The sequence below is a fragment of the Mustelus asterias genome, chromosome 18, assembly GCF_964213995.1.
Source record: "Mustelus asterias chromosome 18, sMusAst1.hap1.1, whole genome shotgun sequence".
In the NCBI taxonomy this organism is placed as follows: domain Eukaryota; kingdom Metazoa; phylum Chordata; class Chondrichthyes; order Carcharhiniformes; family Triakidae; genus Mustelus; species Mustelus asterias.
The window spans coordinates 83,748,261-83,766,239 of NC_135818.1; the positions used below are offsets into that span (position 1 = coordinate 83,748,261).

At 39.5% G+C, this 17,979-nt stretch overlaps 1 protein-coding gene across 14 annotated transcripts in view; it reads right to left on the reverse strand.

Annotated features, from left to right (window-relative positions):
• The window catches only part of foxn3 (forkhead box N3), a 298,786-nt gene that overhangs the window by 71,603 nt on the left and 209,204 nt on the right, over window positions 1-17,979 (reverse strand). The window lies entirely within an intron of this gene.

Genomic DNA, 17,979 nt, shown 5'->3' on the forward strand with positions numbered 1-17,979 from the left:
CATGGCGAGGGAGAGGAGGTCAGATCAGACTGTAGTTTGCTGCAACTGCAAAGAACTGCCACTACTATCAATTTTAAAATCATGTTCATTCATTCCAAAAGTGTTAGAGGAAAAATAATCTTACAGCAAATAGTAAGAATTTGCCAAGAAGCTCCCCCCTACTCCAATTCCCCATTGCTCATCATTTTTAGCTGATTTGCTAAATCTGCCCACCCCAAATGGAAGGCTGCATCTCAAGTTGCAAGATTCCAATGATATCAGTCCTCTGGTACCTCACACAAGTCACTATGTGGCCTGGTGAGTGGGCAATTCAATAGAGGCCGGTCATAACTCATCTTTATAATGGATGCTGCATACATGTCCAAAGCAGGAGCTGCTAGTTAGAATCTAGGAACAAACTTTCAGGCCAAGAATATCAATGACGATTGCAACATTCTCCTCCCAGCGCCAGCCACATAGTTCAGGTTGATTAGCACAGTTTAAACTCTTGGATTGTTACCAAAACACTCTTGGGTTTGTATGCCAGTATTATTGCACACATCACATTTCTCCACTCTGCCAGATTCCTGACTTCTCTCCCCCCTCGTCAGTTCTAAATTTATCCATCAATCTTTGCAGATACAATCTTGGCCCAAGTAAAAGGCTTAATTTTTTTAATTCTTTCATGGGATTTATTGTCCAACCCTAATTGCCCTCAAGGTGATGGTGGTGAGCCATTTTCTTCAACAGCTGCAGTCCAAGCAGTCCAGCTGCATGTACTCCCACAGTGCAGTTAGGGAAGGTGTCCCAGGATTCTGATCCAGCCACAGTGAAGAAGTAGCGATAGTTCCAAGTCAGGATGGTACTTAGTTTTGAGGAGTACTTGCAAGTAGCAGTGTTCCGACATGTCTGCTGCCCTTCTAAGTGGCAGAGGCCACGGTATGGATGCTGTCGTTGAAGGAGCCTTTATGAGCTGCTGCAGTGCATCTTGCACATAGGATACACTGCTGCCACTGTGCGTCAGTGTCAGAGGGAGTGAATGCTTAAGTTAGTGAACGGGATGGCAATCTCATGGACTGCTTTGCCCTGGATGATATCGAGCTTCTTAAATGTTGTTGGAGCTGCACCCATCCAGGCAAGTGGAGAGGATTGCAATACATCCTGACTTGTGCCTTTTAGATGGTGGACAGGCTTTGGGAAATCAGGAAATGAGTTAATCACTTCAAGATTCCCATGTCTCTGACCTGCTCTTATAGCCACCACATTTATAATGGTGAGTCCAGTGTAGTTTCTGGTCAATGGTGATTCCCAGGATGTTGATAACAGAGGGAATTCAGCAATGCCACTGAATTCTCTCGAATGGTCAATCCTGGCACTAGTAGTGCACAAACACTACTTGATACTTATCAGGCCAAGCCTGAATGTTGTCCAAGTCTTATTGCATTTGGATACAGACTGCTTCAGTATCTGTGAATTGGAAGAGAAATAGAATACATTGACAACCATGGCAATTAGAAGGCATGCTACAAAAGGTGCTTTGCTCTAAACTGCTCAAGCTCACCAGTTTGGATGTATGGATTTTTAGAAAATAGAAATAAGAATATAATTAATCTCTGCAAATCTATAACTGTGCATTTTTTGAAAAAAGTTTGCTTTGATTTTTAAAAATGAAGTGAAGACTCAAATAATAGTCCCAAGATTTAGGCTGGCATTAATCGAGAGGGCAAAAGAAAACAGTATAAACTGGACAGGGTGCCGAGATTGGGAGAGGGTAGCAGCTTGAAAGGAAACATGGCCCACTGAAGGGAGAGGGAGGAGAAGGAGAAAAGGGTGCAAGCTATTTTGAAACATGGGAGAAACAATCCATCTTAAACTGAGCAGGAAATTAAATATGTTTTATTGTGAAAAAGGATAGTGGCAACTTGTACTGAGAAGGAGAAAAGTACCAGGCTGAACTAAAGTTTTTAAAGTGTGTCTATTAGTGTCATAAGTAGGCTTATATTAACATTGCAGGGCAGAGAGGGGAAGAAGAGTACTAGAATGAACGAAGCAGGCTGGACAAACACAAGAGTGTCCTATGTTAAAAAGATAGGGACTTGCATCTCTGAACTAGTGTGAGATTGGCAGATTGTTTGTACAATGAAAATTTCCTCTGGTGGCTGATAGCAATCGTAACTGAAATGAGTTTCATCTTTCTTAATCAAGTTCCTAGTGTTTAAGAATCTACTGCAAAGGCCATCACGAAGCCTTATATCCTGGAGTAGTATTCCGTGATATTTATTGATTAAGCAGAGGACAATTGCAACATGGTTGACATTGTCACGAGAATTCTGATCGTGGCCTCAACTCCACTATATCAAATAATCAGATACGGTAGATTACAAGTAAAACAGGCATCTTTCTTGTTGCAGCAGATTAATTCAGACAATTTTCTTGCCTTCTAAGTAAATGCTCATTCCCTTGGTTCTCAGCTCTGTTTTTCAACATGTTTCTTCAGGCAACCAAAGCTGCCACCTTTTGCTTTGTAAATCAAGTCAGAGAGGTTCCAAACAAATAGATACAGAGGGTAACTCAGTCAATGTAGCAAGCTACCTGTCAGGTCCACCAACCACAAGTCATTTCAGCCAAATGTTAGGTGACACATCAACAGCTATCTTGGAATAGTCACTGAACAATTTACTGTATTATACATTTGTGCACATATTGTTGACTGCAGAGATTTTTCTTCAAATCTCTATTGTGCAGATTAAAGTAACATTTTCATTACATAATTGAAATAGGAAAAGTCAAAGGTTTAAATAAAGACAATGTAAAAACATGAATCATTTCACTCTGGCTAAACTAAAATGCACTATAATGATTAAAATGAAGAAGTCTGATACTTGGTGCTTATGAGAGAGTGAGTGTGTGAGTGAGAGAACAACATTCTTTATAAAGGCAAGTCTATCTTTCTTCCTATTTGTGCTGCTTTTACTTGTGTCTTCCTTCGTTGAAATTACTAGATGAACAAGAGATTGTGCAGAAGGAAGACTTCAGTTAACCACCTCAGTATGGAAAATGACACGTAATATTAAAATTATGTATTTAAAATCTTCCAGCTGATATCCTCATTGCAATAGGTTACAGGGAAGCAGGTAACAAAACTGTATTGCTGTCTTCTCCATGTTGTATGCACCTGTCAGTGCTCCCGGTTTGTTTCATTGATCCTGTGTTCTGGATGTCTTACTCTTAAATCTGTTCTGCTGCGGGATTATTAATTCATTCTGTTGAAGAATGGGAGCACCCGTGAACAGAGGGTGCTCAAGGTCAGGTTGCACATACATGACATCCATACTTGAAAAATCAGGAGTAATAAAAAAATATGACGTTATATGAAAGGAGCACAATGGACAAGACTGAGTAAAATAGCAGGTGTGTGCAGCATAGAACATAGAACATAGAAAGCCACAGCACAAACAGGCCCTTCGGCCCACAAGTTGCGCCGATCACATCCCCACCTCTAGGCCTATCTATAGCCCTCAATCCCATTAAATCCCATGTACTCATCCAGAAGTCTCTTAAAAGACCCCAACGAGTTTGCCTCCACCACCACCGACGTCAGCCGATTCCACTCACCCACCACCCTCTGAGTGAAAAACTTACCCCTGACATCTCCTCTGTACCTACCCCCCAGCACCTTAAACCTGTGTCCTCTCGTAGCAATCATTTCAGCCCTTGGAAATAGCCTCTGAGAGTCTACCCTATCCAGACCTCTCAACATCTTGTAAACCTCTATCAGGTCACCTCTCATCCTTCGTCTCTCCAGGGAGAAGAGACCAAGCTCCCTTAACCTATCCTCATAAGGCATGCCCCCCAATCCAGGCAACATCCTTGTAAATCTCCTCTGCACCCTTTCAATGGCTTCAACATCTTTCCTGTAATGAGGTGACCAGAACTGCGCGCAGTACTCCAAGTGGGGTCTAACCAGGGTCCTATAAAGCTGCAGCATTATCTCCCGACTCCTAAACTCAATCCCTCGATTAATGAAGGCCAGTACGCCGTACGCCTTCTTGACCGCATCCTCCACCTGCGAGGCCGATTTAAGAGTCCTATGGACCCGGACCCCAAGGTCCTTCTGATCCTCTACACTGCTAAGAATGGTACCCTTCATATTATACTGCTGCTTCATCCCATTGGATCTGCCATCCAGCATAGGGAATGATCAAATAAATACTGGGTGCTGCAAAAGATTATCGATATACAAATAATAAATAATGTCTGACCAAATGAACAGGCAGAAAGGTCAAGGGAAAAAAACACCTAAAAACAAGGATGACAAAAACATGTTCAAGGCTTCATATACACAGGGCAGCCTCTGGAGAAAAAGTGGTAGGAATGTGGAGTACAATGAAAGGTAAGTTTAATGATTCTAGAAGTAGCTATTGAATTTTGTCTTAATGTCACAAATGGTTATTTTCATGGCTGCATATATTTCTGAAACAACATCTGTCTGTTACTGATGCGCTGCGTAGCATTGGATCCAAATGACTGAGGCCGATTGTGAACTGCATGGTGTACTGCACAGTTTGGCTTCCTGCCCTGACAGGATTACACAACGTACCTATACAGCTGGGTCAGCAATCGAGGTGGCAGCTCAGCCACTGGAGAAATAAATTGACCGTGCAATGCTTGAAATTGCAGTAATTGGTTAGATTTCTATGGAATAGTTGCTGATCTATATTTCAGAAAACCAGCATGGTTACATTGCTGACTTGGAACAGTGAGGGAAAAAAAACATACTTCCACAATTTCTGTTTCGTTATGATTTAGCGTGCCTTTCTATCCGCAACTATGAGAGGCTTAATTATCCAGATAGATGGCTACTGCCACTAACATTATGAACGTTACGCCTGAGAATTACCTAGTTACTAAATGTTATCATCGGACTTGCTATATTATTCACGAGTGTCACTAATTGATTCTTCAAGTGATCTCACTGTCCCAAAGTGGAACTTCTAATGCAAGTCCAATGATAAACACTGAGCTAAGTTGGATTTTCAACAGGTGTGTTCAGTATGTGATGTATTCCTCTGAGCTTCATTGTGATTGATCACATTTTCTGAAAGAAACTATGTTTCTACAGCATCAGCAACAAAAAAATACACCAACACAAGCAACACGCTTTAATCAGAACGTGGGTACATTACGTTTGCTCTTTACTGTCAGGTCATGGATATGTTGTCCATCATCAGGATGGCAATAAAGAAAATAAACTTTTCACTTACACATAAGTAGTGTTACTCTTGAAGGGAGATTCAACTGCTAAAGAACAGCATTTTCAAACATGAAATTCAGCAACTCTGTCAATGGCATTCTTCAATTTGCATTTTCCACATTTTCTCTTGCACGGAATTCATGCCTTGGACAAATATCATTATAAAAACTTATACTTCTTCCATCAGGTGTCCTGGCCAATATTCATTCCTCAGCCAACATCACTGAAACAACTGTTTGCCGACTAAGCTTCCCACATTACAATTTAAAAATGCTTCATGGACTGAAAAAGGCTTTGGAACATCCCACGGTCATGAAAGGCACTGTATAACTGCAAGTCTCACTTTTCTCTTTCTTGAACCGTACATGCGTTAAGACTGTTACGGTCCCCCCAAGAGAGTTTGTTACAACCACAAGGTGGTTGTATACAGATAAACTTTAGAAAATGATGCAATGGTACATCTCACCTAATATCTTGGTGAGCCTTCCATTTAGAAATGGTCCATGTGGAATTGAGCGCTTGCATTTAACTTTTCTAATTTTTGATGATCTTTAAGCCCATGATAAAGTAAACACCAATAAACTGGTTACTTCCAAAACTTGACCTGATTTTAAAAGTTAAAAGTAAAAGAATTTTTAGTCCAATAGACATTCATCATCTGGCTCTTCATGGTTGAAGTGTTCCATACTATGCCTCATATTATTGATATGCTTTCAAATCAGAATAACTCGTCAGATCATGTTGATATTGACTCTGCAAACATTACTTGCCACATGAATATGCCACACGTTGGCTGTATTTTATGCAAAGGACAGATTAAGAAATGGCCAAGAACCACATTCCTATAATTTATTTTTAAACAAATAGGTTATTACCCATACCCGTACACCCCACCATCCTCCGAACTAGCCTGTTGTGTTTATGAACTCTCAATACATCGAGTTTTTGATATGGCTCCATTCCATCAAGTTGTTTGATTCATTTCTGTGCAGCTGCTTGTTTTAAGTTAACTTTTCTAAGTATTTGAATGAGTCATTTCTCCTTCAGACATTTAGCTATTTCAGTGAACCTGACAGCAAAATTAAGCAACCATTAACTCTTAAGGCTCCAGGCTGACATTACTTTTATTTGGTTTTAGTGTTGGGGATGCTTGAGTTGGGGGTGTGGTGGAGGAGGGAGCAAGACAATTAGTTAGAAGTGAAAATGAAAAAAGTTAAAAACAATTGCAAAATTTACTTTTCATAATTATAATTTTTTTCATCTTTGATTAACTATTATAAATCAGTTCAGAAACATCCCGGCCAACAAGTGTGAACTACTTTTAATTTTCTTGGGGTCCATTTCTGCACTCACATGGAAGTCTTGAATCCTGAAGCACTGATATAAAGTCTAAGTGATCTTGTTAGGGTCTTTACTATACTTGAAAAAAAAATGATCTTGGATTAGCGAACACCAAACATGACCACAAGTCATCCCAAAGTTCCTCACAGCAATGAGTTGATTTAACATGTAGTTCATGATAAATGGAAAACTGCAGCAACCAATAATAATAACTAGCTAAATGTGCTTTAGTGGTGCAGATTGCAAACTCGTGCTGACCAGGATAGCAGAAATTACCGGTCTTGAAATAGTGTCAAAGGAACTCTTGTGTGCACCCCAATAAGCCCGTCTTTTCTGAAAATCCAAAATACACTCTCAACTGCAACATCTTAACCAGGATTGCACCAGAGTTCCCAACTGGAGAACAAAAACTGTGTTCTGAGGTTAAAATGGTGTCAAGCTCAAACTTGTTTCATCAAACCAATAAAAATACATCATGCAGTATGCTCATTAGAAACTGTACATTAACTTGTGCAATTCTCAGATCTCCTCTAAACACTTATCAAAATAAATAAAGAAACATTATTGATGAACAGTTCCAAAACACTTAAAGTCTGTGTCCATGGAATTTAAAACACTTTAAAACACTTATTTAAAACACCTTTAAAACACTTATGAGAGCAGTCAGGATAAGACTGTCCCTGAGAATTAAAATCTTATAAAATAGTATCCTTAATTCACTAAGGCTACATACAAAGAAGAAGCTATTAATGCAATAGCAGTCATATCAGATTCAGAATTGTCTGTAGTTTAAAAACTATTCATGGCAGGTAATTTGCTGTGAAGTGGCAGGGCTCAACAGCATTTTGAGTTATTATAGTTTTAAGATGATGTCACCAACAAACAAGTGTCTCTGATTCTCGGGGGGAGGGGGTGGATTTATCAATTAGATTATCTTATGTTTTACAGTACCTCAAATCAAGCCATATCCTATTAAATATTGCAGATTTGTTCTCTCCCAGAATTATCTTGACATATGCTCCAATTGATAAATATTGCACTATGATTGTCTGAATTGCTTTGCCTTTAGCTCAGGGACTTTGTAAAATCCATCCAATCATGGAGGCACTGTTTAAGGTCAGATAATTGATACTGTTTGGTCCCACTCAATGGTAGAATCATGGCACCCGGAGTCACACTGCCTATTCTCAATGCAAATTCTTGACGTGAACCAGGAGGTAAATTGACTTAAGAAAAATAAAAGTGAGAATCATCCTCAAGTATTCTCATGTAGTTTTATCTTCTGTTCCCAAAGCAGTGTCGGTAAAAACACGACAAGCCACAAGCCACACGTCATGGTGTTCAGAAAACGGGAAATAGCACTTACCACTTTGTGTGGGAAGGAAAGCCTTAGGGAAAAAAATCCTTCAAATATGCAGAGTTAGGCTTGCAAAATCTTTCTTTATAACCTTGCCAGTGCCAAAGGTTCAATCAACCTATATGACCAAGAGAAAAAACATTTAGCTGTACCTGAGAAGTGGCAATGCTTTTCAATACATGACTCTGCACTGCTATGCTTCTCAATCTGCAATTTGTGGTCTAGAATTTTATATGACTCATTAGGGCAACTATCCCTTTTATTTGTTCTGAGGAAGTGTCTACACCTGAAACTGTATTTTTTTTCTTTGATGCCAATGGTCTTGCGATGTATTTTCAGTATTTTCTATCCTCTTTCTATATTCCAAAAGCTTTGAACAATTATGGCTAAACATTTTTGTCTCACTTCCCAATTTAATTGTTGGTCATGGGAATTTCTGTCTGAAGAACTTTACGTCCACAGTTCAAAAAAAGACATGTCAATGTGACCAGAGATGCAATTTAATACATCAAATGAAAGCCAACAATCAAAATAAATACAAATGAGGGGAATGATTGGTTCTTTTACACTGAACGTGAACACTTTCCAAAGTTACAAAGAATTTAGTTTTAGATTGCCAAATTAATTGTTATAAACAGGTACATAGATTACTGACTCTTGTCAAACATATTGGCTGAGATGTCAAACATCTTGGCTGAGATGTCAAACATCAAGGACAAAAATATAAGCTGAAAAGTGCAATGGACATGGCTCAATCATCATCATAATGGCTTCACCAGAAGCACCAAGGTGGGAATATTGATAGAAGAGATTAAAATTACTTGGCTACACCTTGTTCTGTCAGTCAACTGTTCAGCATTCTAACACCAAAATGTGGATTAGCCATGGTAAATGCATGGGCTTATGGGGATAGGGTGGGGGTGGGCTTGGGTAAGATGCTCTTTTGGAGTCAGTAGAGACTCAATGGGCCAAATGGCAGCCTTCTGCATTGTAGGGGTTTTATGGATTCTATTCTAAAAACATGCAAGAAGATTTAATACAAGGATTTTATACACGGAATTAGATTGAGTGCGTACGTATGATTTTCCACTTCCACATTTCCCTCTGGTGTAACTAATGCTAAATTACAATTTCAGTGGGCTGGGCACTCTCTGTCACCCAACCTAAGGGGGGCTATTCTACACATGAGACTAAATCGTGAAAATCAATACACTATTCGCCACAGAGGGTTAGAGAATGGAGGATGCCTCAACAGAAGCACCTTTTCCATCAGTAGTCATTGGATAGCAATTGGTAGTGATAGGATTTCTGCACCCTGTCCCATCATACTTCTTGCCCAGGATACTGAGAGCTTCCAATCGCAGCAGAGGTTCGTAAACATGGAGTTCTGTTCTCTAAAGCTCTCTTCTGCGCTTTGGGAAGCATATTTACCAGTCAAACCCAATAATTCTTGTGACGTGTACAGTCCGTTTTGCAACCTTCAGAAGCAATTGTGCACTAATCATTTGCACAGTACATGTTAGGGAATTCCTTATAATTGGTAAATAAAAAACCCTTTCCTCTGCTTCAAGAACAATCAATGCTGACAAAATGTATTTAACTTGGGGCACACCCTGCTTCTGTAGATTGAAAATCTTCCTCGATGCTGGTTGTACAACTTTGAAAATAGGCTTCATAAATCCAATGTGCTCTAAGATTGAAGATACATTCTAATGCACACTGAGCCAAAATGAAGATTACTAATCAGGTTCAGAACATAAACAAAATAATCTCATTGACATGATTTTTATTCCATTTAGTTATGTGGGAATTGAAGTCTTGACATAACAGCATTAAATTCTATGCAATGCTTCTTTCATTTGGTGAAAATATTAAGAAACAAGAAAGCTACAGTCATAACAAGCCCAATCTTTATTGGTATATTGGCCACCATATTCTTACCTAATTCCTAGACTCCTCTTCCAAGAAACGCATGTCTAGGTGAAAATGTCTGCCTAATTTTCCATCATAAAATAATTTGCATTTGTATAGTACTTTAGGCATTCCAACATCATAGCTTATTTAAATCCCAATATCTCAAAGGCAGAAAAGAAAAGATGCCAAATCAAAGATGGGGATATCAGTAAGTGCCCAAAATATTGGTCAAAGATGTGAACTTTAAGGCAGACTAAAAGGAGGAAAAGTGAAGAGGTGGGAGGTGTGCAGGTAGCATATTCCACAGCATCAGGTCTAGTTGGCTTAAGGTATTGCCGTGATGTGGAGATGCCGCCGTTGGACTGGGGTAAACACAGTAAGGAGTCTAACAACACCAGGTTAAAGTCCAACAGGTTTATTTGGTAGCAAACGCCACTAGTTTTAAGGTATTGCCATCAATAAGGGGAATAGGGGAGATGCACAAGAGGCTGGAGTCAAAGGAATTCTTTTTCGGTGGAGGGGTTGTATGGTTGGAGGAATATTGTAGGATGTGGTAATGAAGGGATTTAAACAAGTAAAGGAACATTTTTAAATGTGATGTTCTTCACAATGAACAGGCAGTCAAAACACAAAAGCAAACTTGTAGAAAACAAGGTCCACAAATAGCATCTTTTGAGTAACTGGATAAACAGTTTTGGCAGGCTAAATTGGAAAAGATGGATAGAACTCTTAACAACATCATGGGATCTTTTGTGTTTCCCTGAGCATGAAGGAAACTTATTGGGTGCAGGAAATGGGTTTACCAGTTATATGTTCATTATACCCTGTCCAATTTTCTTTTTCACGGATGTCAGAATAGTCAACGTTCAGGCGCCAGCCTACATTATCTGCTCAAATCCACAGCCCAATATCCGAAAGACAAGAGTTCTACCAGATAAAAAAGGCTAAAACATTCGTAATTTTCTCATTCTTAACTTGTGCCCATGGCATTTGAACACTTCAACATAAATGAACAATTTGCCTGGATCAATTTTTCATGCGAATTACCAATAAGATCACAACTTTAATTGAGTCTCATTTTAAATTCCTAACATCTGGAATTATCTTTGCTGCATGCCTTTCCAGCTTCTCAAGCACAATTAATACCTTTCTTGTGATCAGGTAGTCAGAACAACACAGTAGTGAAAGTTTATTCTGAATAATATCTTGTACAGCAAAAGGAATACCTCATTGGATCTGTATTTACCCCACTGTTGATGCAACCCAATATTTTGTTTCTGCATTTTTGACTGTCGTTAAATAGTATGGTATGTTCATAGTAACTCCAAAGTTTATTTCCTAATCACCACTTGGAACCATAGTTGCTTTCACCAGTATTTCCTGTTTTGCACCGAGAAGCATAGAACTGTTACCTATTGCCCAATTACCTGCAAGATCCAAATCACTGAAATTAGTGGCAATGCTCCATGTTATTTACTTTGGCTGAGAGCTTGGATAACCCGCAAAACATCACAATTTTACTGACTATATCCTTGTTGTAAGTGATGAATGCATAACTAAAAATAGAAAGGGTCCCAACACTATGTTTTGCCATATTCAATTCAGAACCTCACCCTAACCTGAAAATGAAGAATTTTATTTTTTTTTTTAAATTGCGGCAACTGTTTTTAATGCCAATTGTTAATCCATTATCGTGCTCCATCACCACCCAACTCTGACTCCTTCTCTCATCCTTTTTTAATGTAGAAAGTTTGTTTTGCTGTTTTACTTTTCAAGGACTGAACAGCAAGAGTGCTACAAATTGCTCTTACACCAAACAACCAGCCTGTGAATTATGCAGCCAAGAGTTTGCTTTTGAAAAATGAGGGTGCTCTTAAACCACCTCCACTCTTGAAGTTGCTTTCTATTTGTATCATGGAAGAATTGCTGTAATAGGAACGCTGTTAAACAAAAATATTTTCTGCTTATCATCAATATCAAAGTACACAAGTATCTTGAAACTGATAGTGAATTGCTGCAGAGATTCTCAGGTGTTGCTGGCTGATCTTCTCAGATCACACCCATTTGTCACTAGGACAACCAAACAAGCCTTTGTAAACTTTATGATACTTCTGGTTTACAGGTGGGGCGGCACGATAGCACAGTGGTTAGCACTGCTGCTTCACAGCACCAGGGATCCGGGTTCGATTCCCGGCTTGGGTCACTGCCTGTGGAGTTTGTATATTTTCCCCGTGTCTGCATGGGTTTCCTCTGGGTGCTCCGGTTTCCTCCCACATTCTGAAAGACGTGCTGGTTAGGTGCATTGACCTGAACAGGCACTGGACTGTGGCAACTAGGGGAATTTCACAATAACTTAATTGCAGTGTTAATGTGACTAATAAGCTTTAAATTTTTGCATTCAACTTGTACAGGCTGAATGTGTTTTATAAAAAAACTTCCCTCTGATACCAAGCAGCTTGACAATATAATTCAGGGGTACTTCAAATAAACTTAGCCCAAAAGGGAAATGGAAGCAGTATCTTACACAACATTCCCAAATCAACGGGCATTCCTGCTAAAACACAGAACATTCTTTGAATGGGACACGAGAAGGAAAACAGCAATACTGTCAACACAGAGATTTGTGGTTTTTGTTATTTTTGAGTTAGAAAATATCTGTTGTGCTTCCAAAATGGAACTGTAGGCTGTGTAAAAAGCTAAATGGCACCAGGAACCTATCGAGCATTTGGGACATAATTGATTGATCGATTTTTTATTCACAATACTATCAGGTGGTATCTTGCAAAGGCGGGCAACTATCAAGTAAATTAACAAATGAATGGTTTATTAAGGTAAGTAACTATGTATAGAGAGTAATATAAAAGCTACCATACTCTACCATTCCGTAGTCTACCATTTCAGCCTGGCAAGAAAAACCCATGCCAGCTCCAAGATTTGCATACTCCAGCCCAACTGGTCAAATGAGAGCTTGCTCTTAAAGGGGCAATGCTACCACATTTCCTCCCCCCCGCCCCCGGCGCCCTCAAGTTCCCGATCAACACAATTCAATAACAATTGAACTATTTGCAATGTTGTACAACAAATGGATTTCGAACACAGTCCCTTATAAGATAAGTTAGTTCAAGGACATCCTGATCCTTTGGAAACATCGTAATTCAAGTGCTCTGGCAGTCGGGATAACTTCAGTTTGAACCTCAATGGGTACACTCTCCACTTGAGAAGGTGTGTCAGTGTAGATAACTTAAGTTCCCACTGGAACATTACCTGACTCTTCCTTGGGGTAGCTTGTTGCCACATTACTTTCATCTGGAGCAATATCACTGACAGGCATACGAGGGCTGGACTGTTCCACTGGTTCTGTGCGATTCGCTCCTTCTCAAATGGTCCAGGTGTTTCTTCATCCTTTTTCCTTGAACAACTATTTCATATGAGAATGGGCCTGCTCTGGGCGCAACCATTCCAGAGATTCATTCTGGAACAGCAGCATAATTCTTTACATATACCAAGTCATCTACCTCAAATGCCCACTCCATTTACATCAAGTCGTTATGCATCTTCTCTGTGTTCTGTTTTGCCTTAACCTTCCCATTAAATTCGGAAATACAAGATCCAACCTTATTCTAATACATCTTCCCATTAGTAACTTGACAGGTGTAACACCTGTGGTGACATGGGGTGCTGCTCTACAGGCAATCAGGAAACGGGTCAGGTTGATATGTAGAGAGGCTGATGACTGTTCCTTCACGACGACTTTTTCATCCAGTCCATTTAAAGCAGGGTGTAGCTTCAAATATGTTGAATGCCGTTGGTTCTCATGAAATAGCCCTCTGAAATAGCCTAGCAAACTATTTAGTTCAATGGCAATTAGGGATGGGCAACAAATGCTGGTCTTGCCAGCGACACCCACATCCTAAAGAACAAAAAGGCAATTTTTGTTAACTTGCTTATTATACTTTTTACACTTAGCACTCAGCATTGCATTTTCAGGAATCAGCAGGCTAAATTTGGCCTGCCTTTTATGTTAAATGTTTCTTAATCAGCACCTGATATTGTTCAAAATATAATTTTTAATGATTTACCTTCAAACTATGTCATTTTTTAAAAATATATGAATTGCCTCCTGCAAACCCAAGGTCACAGATTCCAAAACAACTAAAACTTTTAAATGAATCGCACTGACGCTCTCCCTACCAAGTCTCCTTCAATTGAACTTACTCTCAATCTCTACTCTAGTGAGTGATTTGAGATTTGAAATTCAGCAAAACTGAGACAATGGCCTCTCTTTCACCATTCAGCCACTGAATAGAGGAAACAGCATTGCTGAGGATTTTTGAAACTAAATTTAGGCTCAGAAATATGAGTTTGAAATTGCAATTATAATTCTGTCAATGTGGAATTTAAAGAATTTAGACAATGGAATCTTGATTTTGCAACTGATTATTTGAATTATCCATCTTTTATTTTACATGGTTAAAATGAAAGCCTGAAAAATTAGCAAATTCCCAAATTATTTGAGACATAAGCAACCCACTGCACTCTTTTGGCTCTTCTAAACTATTCCTTTTCGTCACCAAGGATAAGGGTGAAAGGAGAGTGGGATTTTCTGCAAAAGTGGACATGGGCAGCAGAGTTTCAGATGAGCTGATGTTTATGGAGCTTGGAGGACAAGGTTGATTAGGAAAGCTTCGCAGTGACAACTGCATTGAAGAGGGTTTCAACAGATGAGCTGGGGCAAAAGAGAAGGTATGTGATATTACATGAATGAAGGGAGGCTGTCTACGATGCTAAAGATAATGTATATAGTGGCCAGTTCAGCCTAGGATTAGGACACAGAGTTTGCAAACAAGTTGCTGCAACCTGAGATATCGGCCAGGTCAATGTCAAATGAATTGTGTTTGCGCATTAGGTCCGGTACAATGGTCTCTGACTTTGCAGAGGAAACTACAGTTCATCCAAGATTGCATATATTGGGAAAACACTGACAAATAAAGAGGGAGAAGTAAAACAAATGCAAGTCAGTGAGATACAAAGAATGGATATTTCTTCAATAATATATCCAAATAATGAAAACCTATTTTACTTCATGAAAGTTCAAAGGTATTGTTGCTCGCTAGACAGAATGAGCAAAGCATCCTTGCATGCAATTTTCATGTAAACAAAAACTAAAAAAGTAAAGCTCTCCACCTTAACCCGACAGGTGCGCAAATTGAATAGTTGAAATATTCTGCAAGACAAATGTATACATACACTGTTTAAAACCAGGAAAAGCAATAACACAACATTGCAAAGGTATGCATTGTATTTAGCGAGGTACTTTCCAATATATCGGACTGAGATGTTTACTTAGTTACCCGAGTTACTATCTTCAATTCAAATGTATAACTCAATACGAAACTCATAATCACAAAAGAATTATTTAAAGATTACGAGGTTAAATAAATTCAGGAATAATTTCAATTTCTATTCATTTCAGTTTCACCTCTTCCATCAGCATCAACTCTTTGCTATTACGCAATTCCACAACACCATCACCCTTCAACATTTTCCTGCTGTGGTCATTATTAATGCACGGCTCCGCGCTGACAGTTAGCAGGCTATGTGCTATTGACAAAAATAAAACACCTTGTATTTACCCCCACACGTGCGGATACCAATTTGGGGCAGAGGCCATTTCTCGTGTATAGGCTGAAATCAGCTCACTCAACGGGGGCTGATCATCTGGTATATGTGGCTCAGTCCTGCAAGGAAGAAATGTGCACCTCCAAACTGAGGAAATCACTGCAATGTTATTATATTCTTTTCTCTACCGCACGCTTGTATTTCTGCACATTGCAACAATTATTTCCGATCTCTGTTCCAGTCCAGCTGCTGTACAGAGACACAACCCACAGAAAAACTGAAACTTAAGGTGCTGTAGTTTGAGAATTGAGTGCTCATGAACTAGATCATGGTTGCAAAAGTGAGTCTCAGTTTTTCATGTCTCATTGCATGCTGTGGCATACATCACTGGCATAGATGACATACATTGTTGAGATTCACAATGAGCAGAATTAGAGCGCTGCTTCACAGCAAAGGCACCAGTGCATGTGAGTTCAAAGAAAACCAGCTCACAAGTTTAATGGTGCTGTTACAAACTACTCAGGTTAGAAAATACCACGGCACAAGGTTCTGCTGATGATTTGCAACATTCATCTGGAATGTACAACAATTAACAAAGATCTCCATTTCACAATGGCCACATTGAAATTTCATCACAAATATCAGTGTAATCGAAATGGCTATTATAACACATTAATAATGACCTCACATGGTCATCAAAACATCAACCTTGGTGGCCAGTTGATCTGTCGTAAAATACAAGACCTATTAATCAGCCACCAGTCAACTGATCACAATGTTCTGACAGAAAACCAAACAGCTGACCTTCTGCTTTCTGGCTTCAAACAAAAATTTCCACTGACACATCCTAGCAAGGTGAGCAATTTGGGGGAATCATAGTGCTTTGTCCACTAACCCTGCAAGATAGCAAGCTAAAAATTCAAATGACTGAACAGACTCGAATTCTGAACAGAAATAGTTGAGATACTCATTATGCTAGGCAACATCTATGAAGAGAGCAACAGAGTTAATATTTATATTTCTGTTTCTGCTTAAAGTGTAGGGGTACAGAAAGGGGGAAAAATAGGGCAAGTCTGTTGAAAGGGTGGAAGGCAGCAGTTATTTGAAACAGTGATTAATTTGTATGTTTCAATTTAGGATGTTGTATTCACCAACATTGGAGACACCAAATGCAAATTGGGAAACAGCTTTGCTGAACACCTTCATTCAGTCTGCAAGCACAATCCAGAGCTTCCAGTCTCTTGCCACTGTAACTCTTAATCCCACTCTGCTCTCTCTGTCCTCAGTCTTTTACATGGTTGAGATGCACAGTATAGGTCCATATAAGGGGAGGATAGGTAAGCCTATGAGGGAGAGCGAAATTGAGGGTTATGGAATTGGATAAGGATTTTTTTTTCTAGATGAGCAAGGATGGGAGGAAGCGAGTGGAGCATAAATATTGGCATGGACTAATTGGGCCTGCTTCTGTATTGTACTTTCTATTTAAACTCTACATAACTGTCCCAATGGAGTTCAATGGAAGCTCATCTCTCAATTAAGCACTGGTGTTCTCCAGGGATTGGTTTTTGGACCACTGCTCTGATATATTTAGCGAACTGGACTTGGCAATGCAGGGCATAATTTCAAAGTTTGCAGATGACATGAAACTTGTAAATATAGCAAACAATGAGGAGGACATAAACAGATAAAAGGGACAGACACATGGCAAATGAAATTTAACCATTAAGTGTGAAGTGATACATTTCCCCTTATATGCAAAAAAATCCTTATCCAATTCCATAACCCTCAATTTCCTTCTCCCTCATAGGCTTACCTATCCTCCCCTTATATGCATATAAGAGGAAAAAAATCATTCTGGTAGGAAGAACATGATGGGCCAAATGGTCTCCTGCTGTGCTGTACAATTCTGAAACTCTGTTATAAATGTAACAAATGTAATGTAAATGTGAGGATGGCATTATGGCACAGTGGTTAGCACTGTTGACTCACAGCACCAGGGATTTGGGTTCATTTCCAGCCTTGGGTGATTGTGTGTGTGGATCTTGCACATTCTCCCCAAGTCTGCGTGGATTTCCTCTGGATGCTCCAGTTTCCTCCCATGGTCCAAAGATATGCAGGTTGGGTGGATTGGCCATGCTAAGTTGTCCCTTAGTGTAGTTAGGGGGATTAAAAATGTGGGGTTATGCGGATAGGGCCTGGGTGGGGTGTTCTGTCGAAGAGTCGGCACAGACTTAATGGGCCGAATGGCCTTCTTCTGCACTGTAGGGATTCTATGATTAATAGCCAGGCCCCAACAAACAAATTATTAATCATTTCAAGCATGAACCAGGCCCACTGTGTATTGCAATGCTCCATTATCAGTTTCCCACTGGGTGCCCTCCCCTGTTTCTAACTATTTTATCATTGGATCGTAAATAACATATCTGCTAAGTGTCTAGCTCCCTAGGCTTGTAGCACTAGGCTCGGAGGAAAATGAAAAATCAGCTAGTACAACTGTTTGAATTTAGTTTCCTAT